This window comes from Scyliorhinus torazame, chromosome 7 (genome assembly GCF_047496885.1).
Source record: "Scyliorhinus torazame isolate Kashiwa2021f chromosome 7, sScyTor2.1, whole genome shotgun sequence".
NCBI classification, from domain to species: domain Eukaryota; kingdom Metazoa; phylum Chordata; class Chondrichthyes; order Carcharhiniformes; family Scyliorhinidae; genus Scyliorhinus; species Scyliorhinus torazame.
The window spans coordinates 302,171,790-302,189,242 of NC_092713.1; the positions used below are offsets into that span (position 1 = coordinate 302,171,790).

The 17,453-nt window shown below is 52.4% G+C and overlaps 2 protein-coding genes across 2 annotated transcripts in view; both read left to right on the plus strand.

The window, feature by feature from the left end:
- Nucleotides 1-17,453, plus strand: part of LOC140427132 (F-BAR and double SH3 domains protein 2-like) — a 755,925-nt gene that overhangs the window by 296,478 nt on the left and 441,994 nt on the right. The window lies entirely within an intron of this gene.
- The window catches only part of LOC140427406 (vascular endothelial growth factor receptor 3-like), a 447,221-nt gene that overhangs the window by 134,336 nt on the left and 295,432 nt on the right, over nt 1-17,453 (plus strand). The window lies entirely within an intron of this gene.

Consider the following 17,453-nt stretch of genomic DNA (forward strand, 5'->3'; position numbering starts at 1 on the left):
GAGAGAGAGCACATTGTCCTATTGCCACACCATGAGAGAGAGCACATTGTCCTCAGCACCACACCAGGAGAGAGAGCACATTGTCCTCACTGTCAAACCAGGGGAGAGAACACATTGTCCTCAGCATCACACCAGGAGAGAGAGCACATTGTCCTCATTGTCACACCAGGGGAAAGAGCACATTGTCGTCATTGTCACACCAGGGGAGAGAGCACATTGTCCGCATTGTCACACCAGGGGAGAGAGCACATTGTCCTCATTGTCACACCAGGGGAGAGAGCATATTGTCCTCATTGGCACACCAGGAGAGAGAGCACATTGTCCTCATTGTCACACCAGTGAAGAGAGCACATTGTGCTCATTGTCACACCAGGAGAGAGAGCACAATGTCCTCATTGTCACACCAGGAGTGTGAGCACATTGTCCTCATCATCACTGTAGGGGAGAGAGAACATTGTCTTCATTGTCACACCAGGAGAGAGAGCACATTGACCTCATTGTCACACCAGGGGAGAGATCACATTGTCCTCAGTGTCACACCAGAAGAGAGAGCACATTGTCCTCATTGTAACACCAGGGGAGAGATCACATTGTCCTCAGTGTCACATCAGGAGAGAGAGCACATTGTCCTCATTGACACACCAGGGGAATGAGCACATTGTCCTCATTGTCACACCAGGGGAGAGAGCACATTGTCCTCATTGAGACACCAGGGGAATGAGCACATTGTCCTCATTGTCACACCAGGGGAGAGAGTACATTGTCCTCATTGTCACACCAGGAGTGAGAGCACATTGTCCTCATTGACACACCAGGGGAGAAAGCACATTGTCCTCATTGTCACACCAGGGGAGAGAGCACATTGTCCTCATTGACACACCAGGATAATGAGCTCATTGTCCTCATTGTCACACCGGGGGAGAGAGCACATTGTCGTCATTGATACACCAGGGGAATGAGCACATTGTCCTCATTGTCACACCAGGGGAGAGAGGACATTGTCCTCATTGTCACACCAGGAGAGAGAGCACATTGTCCTCATTGTCACACCAGGGGAGAGAGCACATTGTCCTCATTGTCACACCAGGGGAGAGAGCACATTGTCCTCATTGTCACACCAGGGGAGAGAGCACATTGTCATCATTGTCACACCAGGAGAGAGAGCACATTGTCCTCATTGACACACCAGGGGAGAGAGTACATTGTCCTCATTGTCACACCAGGGGAGAGAGCACATTGTCCTCATTGACACACCAGGGGAATGAGTACATTGTCCTCATTGTCACACCAGGGGAGAGAGCACATTGTCCTCATTGTCACAGAGGAGAGACCACATTGTACTCATTGTCACACCAGGAGAGCACATTGTCCTCATTTTCACACCAGGGGAGAGAGTACATTGTCCTCAGAACCACACCAGGAGAGAGAGCACAAGGTCCTCGTTGTCAAACCAGGGGAGAGAACACATTGTCCTCATTGTCACACCATGAGAGAGAGCACATTGTCCTCATTGTCACACCAGGGGAGAGAGCACATTGTCCTCATTGTCACACCAGGGGAGAGAGCACATTGTCCTCATTGTCACAGAGGAGACACCACATTGTCCTCATTGTCACACCATGAGAGAGAGCACATTGTCCTCATTTTCACACCAGGGGCGGGAGCACATTGTCCTCATTGTCACACCAGGAGAGAGAGCACATTGTCCTCATTGCCACACCATGAGAGAGAGCACATTGTCCTCATTGTCACACCAGGAGAGAGAGCACATTGTCCTCATTGTCACACCAGGAGAGAGAGCACATTGTCCTCATTGCCACATCATGAGAGAGAGCACAAGGTCCTCATTGTCAAACCAGGGGAGAGAACACATTCTCCTCATTGTCACACCAGGGGAGAGAGCACATTGTCCTCATTGTCACACCAGGGGAGAGAGCACATTGTCCTCATTGGCACACCAGGAGAGAGAGCACATTGTCCTCATTGTCACACCAGGGAATAGAGCACATTGTCCTCATTGGCACACCAGGAGAGAGAGCACATTGTCCTGATTGTCACACCAGGGGAATGAGCACATTGTCCTCATTGTCACACCAGGGGAGAGAGCACATTGTCCTCATTGTCACACCAGGGAAGAGAGCACATTGTGCTCATTGTCACACCAGGAGAGAGCACATTGTCTTCATTGTCATACCAGGGGTGAGAGCTCATTGTCCTCATTGTCACACCAGGGAAGAGAGCACAATGTCCTCATTGTCACACCAGAGTGAGAGCACATTGTCTTCATTGTCACACCAGGGGAGAGATCACATTGTCCTCAGTGTCACACCAGGGGAGAGAGCACATTGTCATTAGTGTCACACCAGGAGAGAGAGCACATTGTCCTCAGTGTCACGCCTGGAGAGAGAGCATATTGTCCTCATTGACACACCAGGGGAATGAGCACATTGTCCTCATTGTCACACCAGGAGAGAGAGCACATTGTCCTCATTGACACACGAGAGAGCACATTGTCCTCATTGACACACCAGGTGAGAGAGCACGTTGTCCTCATTGTCACACCAGGGGCGAAACTCTCCCCCAACGGCGCGATGTCCGCCGACTGGCGCCAAAAACGGTGCCACTCAGACAGGCACGCACCGGCCCAAAGGTGCGGCATCTTTGGGGGCCGAGCCCAAACATTGAGGGGCTAGGCCGGCGCCGGAGTGATTTCCGCCCCGTCAGCTGGCGGAAATGGCGTTTGTAGCCCCGCCAGCTGGCGCGGAAATGCGGCGCATGCGCAGTGGGGAGAGTCTCTTCCGCCTCTGCCATGGTGGAGGCCGTGGCGGAGGCGGAAGGGAAAGAGTGCCCTCATGGCACAGGCCCGCCCGCGGATCAGTGGGCACCGATCGCGGGCCAGGCCACCGTGGCGGCACCCCCCGGGGTCAGATCGCCCCGCGCCCCCCCCCCCAGGACCCCGGAACCCGCCCACGCCGCCTGGTCACGCCGGTAAATAAAAGCTTTGATTTACGCCGGCGGGACAGGCAATTTCTGGGCTGGACTTCGGCCCATCCGGGCCGGAGAATTGAGCGGGGAGTCCCGCCAACAGGCGCGGCCCGATTCCCACCCCCGCCCAATCTCCGGTACCGGAGACTTCGGCGGGGGCGGGGGTGGGATTCACGGCGGCCAACGGCCATTCTCCGACCCAGCGGGGGGTCGGAGAATGACGCCCCAGGAGAGAGAGCACACTGTCCTCATTGTCACACCAGGGGAGAGAGCACATTGTCCTCATTGTCACACGAGGAGAGAGCACATTGTCCCCATTGTCACACCAGAGAGAGAGCACATTGTCCTCATTGTCACACCAGGGGAGGGAGCACATTGTCCTCATTGTCACACCAGAGAGAGAGCACATTGTCCTCATTTTCACACCAGGGGAGGGAGCACATTGTCCTCATTGTCACACCAGGAGAGAGAGCACATTGTCCTCATTGCCACACCATGAGAGAGAGCACATTGTCCTCAGCACCACACCAGGAGAGAGAGCACATTGTCCTCACTGTCAAACCAGGGGAGAGAACACATTGTCCTCAGCATCACACCAGGAGAGAGAGCACATTGTCCTCATTGTCTCACCAGGGGAGAGAGCACATTGTCGTCATTGTCACACCAGGGGAGAGAGCACATTGTCCGCATTGTCACACCAGGGGAGAGAGCACATTGTCCTCATTGTCACACCAGGGGAGAGAGCACATTGTCCTCATTGGCACACCAGGAGAGAGAGCACATTGTCCTCATTGTCACACCAGTGAAGAGAGCACATTGTGCTCATTGTCACACCAGGAGCGAGAGCACAATGTCCTCATTGTCACACCAGGAGTGAGAGCACATTGTCCTCATCATCACAGTAGCGGAGAGAGAACATTGTCTTCATTGTCACACCAGGAGAGAGAGCACATTGACCTCATTGTCACACCAGGGGAGAGATCACATTGTCCTCAGTGTCACACCAGAAGAGAGAGCACATTGTCCTCATTGTCACACCAGGGGAGAGATCACATTGTCCTCAGTGTCACATCAGGAGAGAGAGCACATTGTCCTCATTGACACACCAGGGGAATGAGCACATTGTCCTCATTGTCACACCAGGGGAGAGAGCACATTGTCCTCATTGACACACCAGGGGAATGAGCACATTGTCCTCATTGTCACACCAGGGGAGAGAGTACATTGTCCTCATTGTCACACCAGGAGTGAGAGCACATTGTCCTCATTGACACACCAGGGGAGAAAGCACATTGTCCTCATTGTCACACCAGGGGAGAGAGCACATTGTCCTCATTGACACACCAGGATAATGAGCACATTGTCCTCATTGTCACACCGGGGGAGAGAGCACATTGTCGTCATTGATACACCAGGGGAATGAGCACATTGTCCTCATTGTCACACCAGGGGAGAGAGGACATTGTCCTCATTGTCACACCAGGAGAGAGAGCACATTGTCCTCATTGTCACACCAGGGGAGAGAGCACATTGTCCTCATTGTCACACCAGGGGAGAGAGCACATTGTCATCATTGTCACACCAGGAGAGAGAGCACATTGTCCTCATTGACACACCAGGGGAGAGAGTACATTGTCCTCATTGTCACACCAGGGGAGAGAGCACATTGTCCTCATTGACACACCAGGGGAATGAGTACATTGTCCTCATTGTCACACCAGGGGAGAGAGCACATTGTCCTCATTGTCACAGAGGAGAGACCACATTGTACTCATTGTCACACCAGGAGAGCACATTGTCCTCATTTTCACACCAGGGGAGAGAGTACATTGTCCTCAGAACCACACCAGGAGAGAGAGCACAAGGTCCTCGTTGTCAAACCAGGGGAGAGAGCACATTGTCCTCATTGTCACACCAGGGGAGAGAGCACATTGTGCTCATTGTCACAGAGGAGACACCACATTGTCCTCATTGTCACACCATGAGAGAGAGCACATTGTCCTCATTGTCACACCAGGGGAGAGAGCACATTGTCCTCATTGTCACACCAGGGGAGAGAGCACATTGTCCTCATTGTCACAGAGGAGACACCACATTGTCCTCATTGTCACACCATGAGAGAGAGCACATTGTCCTCATTTTCACACCAGGGGAGGGAGCACATTGTCCTCATTGTCACACCAGGAGAGAGAGCACATTGTCCTCATTGCCACACCATGAGAGAGAGCACATTGTCCTCATTGTCACACCAGGAGAGAGAGCACATTGTCCTCATTGTCACACCAGGAGAGAGAGCACATTGTCCTCATTGCCACATCATGAGAGAGAGCACAAGGTCCTCATTGTCAAACCAGGGGAGAGAACACATTCTCCTCATTGTCACACCAGGGGAGAGAGCACATTGTCCTCATTGTCACACCAGGGGAGAGAGCACATTGTCCTCATTGGCACACCAGGAGAGAGAGCACATTGTCCTCATTGTCACACCAGGGAATAGAGCACATTGTCCTCATTGGCACACCAGGAGAGAGAGCACATTGTCCTGATTGTCACACCAGGGGAATGAGCACATTGTCCTCATTGTCACACCAGGGGAGAGAGCACATTGTCCTCGTTGTCACACCAGGGAAGAGAGCACATTGTGCTCATTGTCACACCAGGAGAGAGCACATTGTCTTCATTGTCATACCAGGGGTGAGAGCTCATTGTCCTCATTGTCACACCAGGGAAGAGAGCACAATGTCCTCATTGTCACACCAGAGTGAGAGCACATTGTCTTCATTGTCACACCAGGGGAGAGATCACATTGTCCTCATTGTCACACCAGGAGAGAGAGCACATTGTCCTCATTGTCACACCAGGAGAGAGAGCACATTGTCCTCATTGTCACACCAGGAGAGAGAGCACATTGTCCTCATTGACACACCAGGGGAATGAGCACATTGTCCTCATTGTCACACCAGGAGAGAGAGCACGTTGTCCTCATTGTCACACCAGGGGCGAAACTCTCCCCCAACGGCGCGATGTCCGCCGACTGGCGCCAAAAACGGTGCCACTCAGACAGGCACGCACCGGCCCAAAGGTGCGGCATCTTTGGGGGCCGAGCCCAAACATTGAGGGGCTAGGCCGGCGCCGGAGTGATTTCCGCCCCGTCAGCTGGCGGAAATGGCGTTTGTAGCCCCGCCAGCTGGCGCGGAAATGCGGCGCATGCGCAGTGGGGAGAGTCTCTTCCGCCTCTGCCATGGTGGAGGCCGTGGCGGAGGCGGAAGGGAAAGAGTGCCCTCATGGCACAGGCCCGCCCGCGGATCAGTGGGCACCGATCGCGGGCCAGGCCACCGTGGCGGCACCCCCCGGGGTCAGATCGCCCCGCGCCCCCCCCCCAGGACCCCGGAACCCGCCCACGCCGCCTGGTCACGCCGGTAAATACAAGCTTTGATTTACGCCGGCGGGACAGGCAATTTCTGGGCTGGACTTCGGCCCATCCGGGCCGGAGAATTGAGCGGGGAGTCCCGCCAACAGGCGCGGCCCGATTCCCACCCCCGCCCAATCTCCGGTACCGGAGACTTCGGCGGGGGCGGGGGTGGGATTCACGGCGGCCAACGGCTATTCTCCGACCCAGCGGGGGGTCGGAGAATGACGCCCCAGGAGAGAGAGCACACTGTCCTCATTGTCACACCAGGGGAGAGAGCACATTGTCCGCATTGTCACACGAGGAGAGAGCACATTGTCCCCATTGTCACACCAGAGAGAGAGCACATTGTCCTCATTGTCACACCAGGGGAGGGAGCACATTGTCCTCATTGTCACACCAGAGAGAGAGCACATTGTCCTCATTGTCACACCAGAGAGAGAGCACATTGTCCCCATTGTCACACCAGGAGAGAGCACATTGTCCTCATTGTCACACCAGGAGAGAGCACATTGTCCGCATTGTCACACCAGGAGAGAGAGCACATTGTCCTCATTGTCACACTAGGGGAGAGAGCACATTGTCCCCATTGTCACACCAGGGGAGAGAGCACATTGTCCCCATTGTCACACCAGGGGAGAGAGCACATTGTCACCATTGTCACACCAGGAGAGAGCACATTGTCCTCATTGTCACACCAGGAGAGAGCACATTGTCCTCATTGTCACACCAGGAGAGAGCACATTGTCCTCATTGTCACACCAGGGGAGAGAGCACATTGTCCCCATTGTCACACCAGGAGAGAGAGCACATTGTCCTCATTGTCACACCAGGGGAGAGAGCAGATTGTCCTCATTCTCACACCAGGGGAGAGAGCACATTATCCTCATTGTCACACCAGAGAGAGCACATTGTCCCCATTGTCACACCAGGAGAGAGAGCACATTGTCCTCATTGTCACACCAGGGGAGAGAGCACATTGTCCTCATTCTCACACCAGGAGAGAGAGAACATTGTCCTCATTGTCACACCAGGAGAGAGCACATTGTCCTGATTGTCACACCAGGAGAGAGAGCACATTGTCCTCATTGTCACACGAGGGGAGGTAGCACATTGTCCTCATTGTCACACCAGGAGAGAGCACATTGTCCTCATTGTCACACCAGGAGAGAGCACATTGTCCTCATTGTCACACCATGAGAGAGAGCACATTGTCCTCATTGTCACACCAGGGGAGAGAGCACATTGTCCTCATTGTCACACCAGGAGAGAGCACATTGTCCTCATTGTCACACCAGGAGAGAGCACATTGTCCTCATTGTCACACCAGGGGAGAGAGCACATTGTCCTCATTGTCACACGAGGAGAGAGCACATTGTCCCCATTGTCACACCAGAGAGAGAGCACATTGTCCTCATTGTCACACCAGGGGAGAGAGCACATTGTCCTCATTGTCACTCCAGAGAGAGAGCACATTGTCCTCATTGTCACACCTGAGAGAGAGCACATTGTCCCCATTGTCACACCAGGAGAGAGCACATTGTCCTCATTGTCACACCAGGAAAGAGCACATTGTCCGCATTGTCACACCAGGAGAGAGAGCACATTGTCCTCATTGTCACACCAGGGGAGAGAGCACATTGTCCCCATTGTCACACCAGGGGAGAGAGCACAATGTCCCCATTGTCACACCAGAGGAGAGAGCGCATTGTCCTCATTGTCACACCAGGGGAGAGAGCACATTGTCCTGATTGTCACACCAGGAGAGAGAGCACATTGTCCTCATTGTCACACGAGGGGAGGTAGCACATTGTCCTCATTGTCACACCAGGAGAGAGCACATTGTCCTCATTGTCACACCAGGAGAGAGCACATTGTCCTCATTGTCACACCATGAGAGAGATCACATTGTCTGCATTGTCACATCAGGAGAGAGAAGACATTGTCCTCATTGCCACACCAGGGCCGAGAGCGCATTTTCCTAATTGTCACACCAGGAGAGAGCACATTGTCTTCATTGTCACACCAGGAGAGGGAGCATATATTCCTTGTTGTCACACCAGGAGAGAGAGCACATTGTCCTCCTTGTCACGCCAGGGGAGAGAGCACATTGTCCTCATTGTTACACCAGGGAAGAGAGCACATTGCCCTCATTGTCACACCAGGAGAGAGAGCACATTGTCCCCATTGTCACACCAGGGGAGAGAGCACATTGTCCCCATTGTCACACCAGGGGAGAGAGCGCATTGTCCTCATTGTCACACCAGGAGAGAGAGCAGATTATCCTCATTGGCACACCAGGGGAGAGAGCACATTGTCCTCATTGTCACACCAGGAGAGAGAGCACATTATCCTCATTGTCACACCAGGGGAGAGAGCATGTTGTCCTCATTGCCACACCAGGGGAGAGAGCGCATTGTCCTCATTGTCACACCAGGAGAGAGAGCACATTATCCTCATTGTCACACCAGGGGAGAGAGCATGTTGTCCTCATTGTCACACCAGGGGAGAGAGCACATTGCCCTCATTGTCACATCAGGGGAGAGAGCACATTATCCTCATTGTCACACCAGGGGAGAGAGCACATTGTCCTCATTGTCACACCAGGGGAGAGAGCACAATGTCCTCATTGTCACACCAGGGGAGAGAGCACATTGCCCTCATTGTCACAGCAGGGGAGAGAGCGCATTGTCCTCATTGTCACACCAGGGGAGAGAGCACATTGTCACCATTGTCACACCAGGAGAGAGCACATTGACCTCAATGTCACACCAGGAGAGAGCACATTGTCCTCATTGTCACACCAGGGGAGAGAGCACATTGTCCTCATTGTCACACGAGGAGAGAGCACATTGTCCCCATTGTCACACCAGAGAGAGAGCACATTGTCCTCATTGTCACACCAGGGGAGAGAGCACATTGTCCTCATTGTCACACCAGAGAGCGAGCACATTGTCCTCATTGTCACACCAGAGAGAGAGCACATTGTCCCCATTGTCACACCAGGAGAGAGCACATTGTCCTCATTGTCACACCAGGAGAGAGCACATTGTCCGCATTGTCACACCAGGAGAGAGAGCACATTGTCCCCATTGTCACACCAGGGGAGAGAGCACAATGTCCCCATTGTCACACCAGGGGAGAGAGCGCATTGTCCTGATTGTCACACCAGGAGAGAGAGCATATTGTCCTCATTGTCACACGAGGGGAGGTAGCACATTGTCCTCATTGTCACACCCGGAGAGAGCACATTGTCCTCATTGTCACACCAGGAGAGAGCACATTGTCCTCATTGTCACACCATGAGAGAGAGCACATTGTCTGCATTGTCACATCAGGAGAGAGAAGACATTGTCCTCATTGTCACACCAGGGCCGATTGCGCATTTTCGTAATTGTCACACCAGGAGAGAGCACATTGTCTTCATTGCCACACCAGGAGAGGGAGCATATATTCCTTGTTGTCACACCAGGAGAGAGGGCACATTGTCCTCCTTGTCACGCCAGGGGAGAGCGCACATTGTCCTCATTGTTACACCAGGGAAGAGAGCACATTGCCCTCATTGTCACACCAGGAGAGAGAGCACATTGTCCCCATTGTCACACCAGGGGAGAGAGCACATTATCCTCATTGTCACACCAGGAGAGAGAGCACATTATCCTCATTGTCACACCAGGGGAGAGAGCATGTTGTCCTCATTGTCACACCAGGAGAGAGCACATTGTCTTCATTGTCACACCAGGAGAGGGAGCATATATTCCTTGTTGTCACACCAGGAGAGAGGGCACATTGTCCTCCTTGTCACGCCAGGGGAGAGAGCACATTGTCCTCATTGTTACACCAGGGAAGAGAGCACATTGCCCTCATTGTCACACCAGGAGAGAGAGCACATTGTCCCCATTGTCACACCAGGGGAGAGAGCACATTGTCCCCATTGTCACACCAGGGGAGAGAGCGCATTGTCCTCATTGTCACACCAGGAGAGAGAGCACATTATCCTCATTGTCACACCAGGGGAGAGAGCACATTGTCCTCATTGTCACACCAGGAGAGAGAGCACATTATCCTCATTGTCACACCAGGGGAGAGAGCATGTTGTCCTCATTGTCACACCAGGGGAGAGAGCGCATTGTCCTCATTGTCACACCAGGAGAGAGAGCACATTATCCTCATTGTCACACCAGGGGAGAGAGCATGTTGTCCTCATTGTCACACCAGGGGAGAGAGCACATTGCCCTCATTGTCACAGCAGGGGAGAGAGCACATTATCCTCATTGTCACACCAGGGGAGAGAGCACATTGTCCTCATTGTCACACCAGGGGAGAGAGCACAATGTCCTCATTGTCACACCAGGGGAGAGAGCACATTGCCCTCATTGTCACAGCAGGGGAGAGAGCGCATTGTCCCCATTGTCACACCAGGGGAGAGAGCGCATTGTCCTCATTGTCACACCAGGAGAGAGAGCACATTATCCTCATTGTCACACCAGGGGAGAGAGCACATTGTCCTAATTGTCACACCAGGAGAGAGAGCACATTATCCTCATTGTCACACCAGGGGAGAGAGCATGTTGTCCTCATTGTCACACCAGGGGAGAGAGCGCATTGTCCTCATTGTCACACCAGGAGAGAGAGCACATTATCCTCATTGTCACACCAGGGGAGAGAGCATGTTGTCCTCATTGTCACACCAGGGGAGAGAGCACATTGCCCTCATTGTCACAGCAGGGGAGAGAGCACATTATCCTCATTGTCACACCAGGGGAGAGAGCACATTGTCCTCATTGTCACACAAGGGGAGAGAGCACAATGTCCTCATTGTCACACCAGGGGAGAGAGCACATTGCCCTCATTGTCACAGCAGGGGAGAGAGCGCATTGTCCTCATTGTCACACCAGGGGAGAGAGCACATTGTCACCATTGTCACACCAGGAGAGAGCACATTGACCTCAATGTCACACCAGGAGAGAGCACATTGTCCTCATTGTCACACCAGGAGAGAGCACATTGTCCTCATTGTCACACCAGGGGAGAGAGCACATTGTCCTCATTGTCACACGAGGAGAGAGCACATTGTCCCCATTGTCACACCAGAGAGAGAGCACATTGTCCTCATTGTCACACCAGGGGAGAGAGCACATTGTCCTCATTGTCACACCAGAGAGCGAGCACATTGTCCTCATTGTCACACCAGAGAGAGAGCACATTGTCCCCATTGTCACACCAGGAGAGAGCACATTGTCCTCATTGTCACACCAGGAGAGAGCACATTGTCCGCATTGTCACACCAGGAGAGAGAGCACATTGTCCCCATTGTCACACCAGGGGAGAGAGCACAATGTCCCCATTGTCACACCAGGGGAGAGAGCGCATTGTCCTCATTGTCACACCAGGGGAGAGAGCACATTGTCCTGATTGTCACACCAGGAGAGAGAGCACATTGTCCTCATTGTCACACGAGGGGAGGTAGCACATTGTCCTCATTGTCACACCCGGAGAGAGCACATTGTCCTCATTGTCACACCAGGAGAGAGCACATTGTCCTCATTGTCACACCATGAGAGAGAGCACATTGTCTGCATTGTCACATCAGGAGAGAGAAGACATTGTCCTCATTGTCACACCAGGGCCGATTGCGCATTTTCGTAATTGTCACACCAGGAGAGAGCACATTGTCTTCATTGCCACACCAGGAGAGGGAGCATATATTCCTTGTTGTCACACCAGGAGAGAGGGCACATTGTCCTCCTTGTCACGCCAGGGGAGAGCGCACATTGTCCTCATTGTTACACCAGGGAAGAGAGCACATTGCCCTCATTGTCACACCAGGAGAGAGAGCACATTGTCCCCATTGTCACACCAGGGGAGAGAGCACATTATCCTCATTGTCACACCAGGAGAGAGAGCACATTATCCTCATTGTCACACCAGGGGAGAGAGCATGTTGTCCTCATTGTCACACCAGGAGAGAGCACATTGTCTTCATTGTCACACCAGGAGAGGGAGCATATATTCCTTGTTGTCACACCAGGAGAGAGGGCACATTGTCCTCCTTGTCACGCCAGGGGAGAGAGCACATTGTCCTCATTGTTACACCAGGGAAGAGAGCACATTGCCCTCATTGTCACACCAGGAGAGAGAGCACATTGTCCCCATTGTCACACCAGAGGAGAGAGCACATTGTCCCCATTGTCACACCAGGGGAGAGAGCGCATTGTCCTCATTGTCACACCAGGAGAGAGAGCACATTATCCTCATTGTCACACCAGGGGAGAGAGCATGTTGTCCTCATTGTCACACCAGGGGAGTGAGCGCATTGTCCTCATTGTCACACCAGGAGAGAGAGCACATTATCCTCATTGTCACACCAGGGGAGAGAGCATGTTGTCCTCATTGTCACACCAGGGGAGAGAGCACATTGCCCTCATTGTCACAGCAGGGGAGAGAGCACATTATCCTCATTGTCACACCAGGGGAGAGAGCACAATGTCCTCATTGTCACACCAGGGGAGAGAGCACATTGCCCTCATTGTCACAGCAGGGGAGAGAGCGCATTGTCTTCATTGTCACACCAGGGGAGAGAGCACATTGTCACCATTGTCACACCAGGAGAGAGCACATTGTCCTCATTGTCACACCAGGAGAGAGCACATTGTCCTCATTGTCACACCAGGAGAGAGCACATTGTCCTCATTGTCACACCAGGGGAGAGAGCACATTGTCCTCATTGTCACACGAGGAGAGAGCACATTGTCCCCATTGTCACACCAGAGAGAGAGCACATTGTCCCCATTGTCACACCAGGAGAGAGCACATTGTCCTCATTGTCACACCAGGAGAGAGCACATTGTCCGCATTGTCACACCAGGAGAGAGAGCACATTGTCCTCATTGTCATACCAGGGGAGAGAGCACATTGTCCCCATTGTCACACCAGGGGAGAGAGCACAATGTCCCCATTGTCACACCAGGGGAGAGAGCGCATTGTCCTCATTGTCACACCAGGGGAGAGAGCACATTGTCCTGATTGTCACACCAGGAGAGAGAGCACATTGTCCTCATTGTCACACGAGGGGAGGTAGCACATTGTCCTCATTGTCACACCCGGAGAGAGCACATTGTCCTCATTGTCACACCAGGAGACAGCACATTGTCCTCATTGTCACACCATGAGAGAGAGCACATTGTCTGCATTGTCACATCAGGAGAGAGAAGACATTGTCCTCATTGTCACACCAGGGCCGAGAGCGCATTTTCCTAATTGTCACACCAGGAGAGAGCACATTGTCTTCATTGTCACACCAGGAGAGGGAGCATATATTCCTTGTTGTCACACCAGGAGAGAGGGCACATTGTCCTCCTTGTCACGCCAGGGGAGAGGGCACATTGTCCTCATTGTTACACCAGGGAAGAGAGCACATTGCCCTCATTGTCACACCAGGAGAGAGAGCACATTGTCCCCATTGTCACACCAGGGGAGAGAGCACATTGTCCCCATTGTCACACACCAGGGGAGAGAGCGCATTGTCCTCATTGTCACACCAGGAGAGAGAGCACATTATCCTCATGGTCACACCAGGGGAGAGAGCACAATGTCCTCATTGTCACACCAGGAGAGAGAGCACATTATCCTCATTGTCACACCAGGGGAGAGAGCATGTTGTCCTCATTGTCACACCAGGGGAGAGAGTGCATTGTCCTCATTGTCACACCAGGAGAGAGAGCACATTATCCTCATTGTAACACCAGGGGAGAGAGCATGTTGTCCTCATTGTCACACCAGGGGAGAGAGCACATTGCCCTCATTGTCACAGCAGGGGAGAGAGCACATTATCCTCATTGTCACACCAGGGGAGAGAGCACATTGTCCTCATTGTCACACCAGGGGAGAGAGCACAATGTCCTCATTGTCACACCAGGGGAGAGAGCACATTGCCCTCATTGTCACAGCAGGGGAGAGAGCACATTGTCCTCATTGTCACACCAGGAGAGAGAGCACATTATCCTCATTGTCACACCAGGGGAGAGAGCATATTGTCCTCATTGTCATACCAGGAGACAGAGCACATTGTCCTCATTGTCACACCAGGTAGGAGAGAGCACAATGTCCTCATTGTCATACCAGGGGACAGAACACATTGCCCTCATTGTCACAGCAGGAGAGAGAGCACATTATCCTCATTGTCACACCAGGGGAGAGAGCACATTGTCCTCATTGTCACACCAGGGGAGAGAGCACAATGTCCTCATTGTCACACCAGGAGAGAGAGCACATTGTCCTCATTGTCACACCAGAGAGAGAGCACCATGTCCTCATTGTCACACCAGGGGAGAGAGCACATTGTCCTCATTGTCACACCAGGAGAGAGAGCACATTGTCCTGATTGTCACACCAGGGGAGAGAGCACATTATCCTCTTTGTCACACCAGGGGAGAGAGCACATTGTCCTCATTGTCACACCAGGGGAGAGAGCACAATGTCCTCATTGTCACACCTGGAGAGAGAGCACATTGTCCTCATTGTCACACCAGAGAGAGAACACATTGTCCTCATTGTCACACCAGGAGAGAGAAAACAGTGTCCTCATTGTCACACCAGGGGAGTGAGCACATTGTCCTGATTATCACACCAGGGGAGAGATCACATTATCCTCATTGTCACACCAGGGGAGGGAGCACATTGTCCTCATTGTCACACCAGGGGAGAGAGCACATTGTCCTCATTGTCACACCAGGGGAGAGAGCACATTGTCGTCATTGTCACACCAGAGGAGAGAGCACATTGTCCTCATAGTCACACTAGGAGAGCACATTATCCTCATAATCACACCAGCGAGAGAGCACATTGTCCTCATTGTCACACCAGCAGAGGGAGCACATTGACATCCTCATTGTCACACCAGGAGAGAGAGCACATTGTCCTCATTGTCACACAAGGGGACAAAGCACATTGTCCTCATTGTCACACCAGGAGAGGGAGCATATATTCCTTGTTGTCACACCAGGAGAGAGGGCAAATTGTCCTCCTTGTCACGCCAGGGGAGAGAGCATATTATCCTCATTGTCACAACAGAGAGAGAACATTGTCCTCATTGTCACACCAGGGGAGAGGGCACATTGTATTTATTGTCACACCAGGGGAGAGCGCTCATTGTCCCCAATGTCACACCAGGGAAGAGAGGATATTGTCCTCATTGTCACACCAGGGGAAAGAGCACATTTTCCTCATTGTCAAACCAGGGGAGAGAGCACATTGTCCTCATTGTCACACCAGGACAGAGAGAACATTGTCCTCGTTGTCACATCAAGAGAGAGAGCACATTGTCCTCATTGTCACACCAGGGGAAAAAGAGCACATTGTCCTCATTGTCACACCAGGAGAGAGAGGACCTTGTCCTCATTGTCACACCGGGGGAGATAACACATTGTCCTCATTGTCACACCAGGACAGAGAGCACATTTTCCTCATTGTCACACCAGGAGAGAGAGCACAATGTCCTCATTGTCACACCAGGAGAGAGAGCACATTTTCCTCATTGTCACACCAGGAGAGAGAGCACAATGTCCTCATTGTCACACCACGGGAGAGAGCACAATGTCCTCATTGTCACACCAGGAGAGAGAGCACATTGTCCTTATTGTCATAAGAGGGGAGAGAGCATAATGTCCTCATTGTCACAGCAGGAGCGAGAGCACATTGTCCTCATTGTCACACCAGGGGAGAGAGCTCATTGTCCTCATTGTCACAGCAGGGGTGAGAGCACATTGTCCTCATTGTCACACCAGGGGAGAGAGCACATTGTCCTCATTGTCACACCAGGGGAGAGAGCACATTGTCCTCATTGTCACACCAGGGGAGAGAGCACATTGTCATCATTGTCACACCAGGGAAGAGAGCACATTGTCCTCATTGTCACACCAGGGGAGAGAGCACATTGTCCTCATTGTCACACCAGGGGCGAGAGCACATTGTCCTCATTGTCAAAACAGGGGTGAGAGCACATTGTCCTCATTGACACACCAGGGGAGAGAGCAAAATGTCCTCATTGTCACACCAGGGGAGAGAGCACATTGTCCTCATTGTCACAACAGGGGTGAGAGCACATTGTCCTCATTGTCACACCAGGGGAGAGAGCACATTATCCTCATTGTCGCACCAGGGGAGAGAGCACATTGTCCTCATTGTCACACCAGGAGAGAGAGCACATTGTCCTCATTGTCACACCAGGGGAGATGGCACATTGTCCTCATTGTCACACCAGGGGAGAGAGCACATTGTCCTCATTGTCACACCAGGGGAGACAGCACATTGTCATCATTGTCACACCAGGGAAGAGAGCACATTGTCCTCATTGTCACACCAGGGGAGAGAGCACATTGTCCTCATTGTCACACCAGGGGCGAGAGCACATTGTCCTCATTGTCAAAACAGGGGTGAGAGCACAATTTCCTCATTGTCACAGCAGGAGAGAGAGCACATTGTCCTCATTGTCACACCAGGAGAGCACATTGACCTCATTGTCAGAGCAAGAGACAGCACCTTTTCGCCATTGTCACAACAGGAGAGAGAACTTTGTCCTCATTGTCACACCAGGAGAGAGAGGACATTGTCCTCATTGTCTCACCAGGAGAGACAACGCATTGTCCTCATTGTCACACCAGGTGAGAGAGCACATTGTCCTCATTGTCGCACCAGGAGATAGCACATTGACCTCATTGTCACACCAGAAGAGAGAGCACATTGTCCCCATTGTCACACCAGGAGAGAGAGCACATTGTCCTCATTGTCACACCAGGAGTGAGCACAATGTCCTCATTGTCACACCATGAGTGAGAGCACAATGTCCTCATTGTCACACCAGGAGAGAGGGCACATTGTCCTCATCATCACAACAGAGAGAGGACATGGTCCTCATTGTCACACCAGGAGAGCGTGCACATTGTGCTCATTGTCACATCAAGAGAGAGAGCACATTGTCCTCATTGTTACACCAGGAGAGAGAGCACAATGTCCTCATTGTCACACCAGGAGAGAGGGCACATTGTCCTCATCATCACAA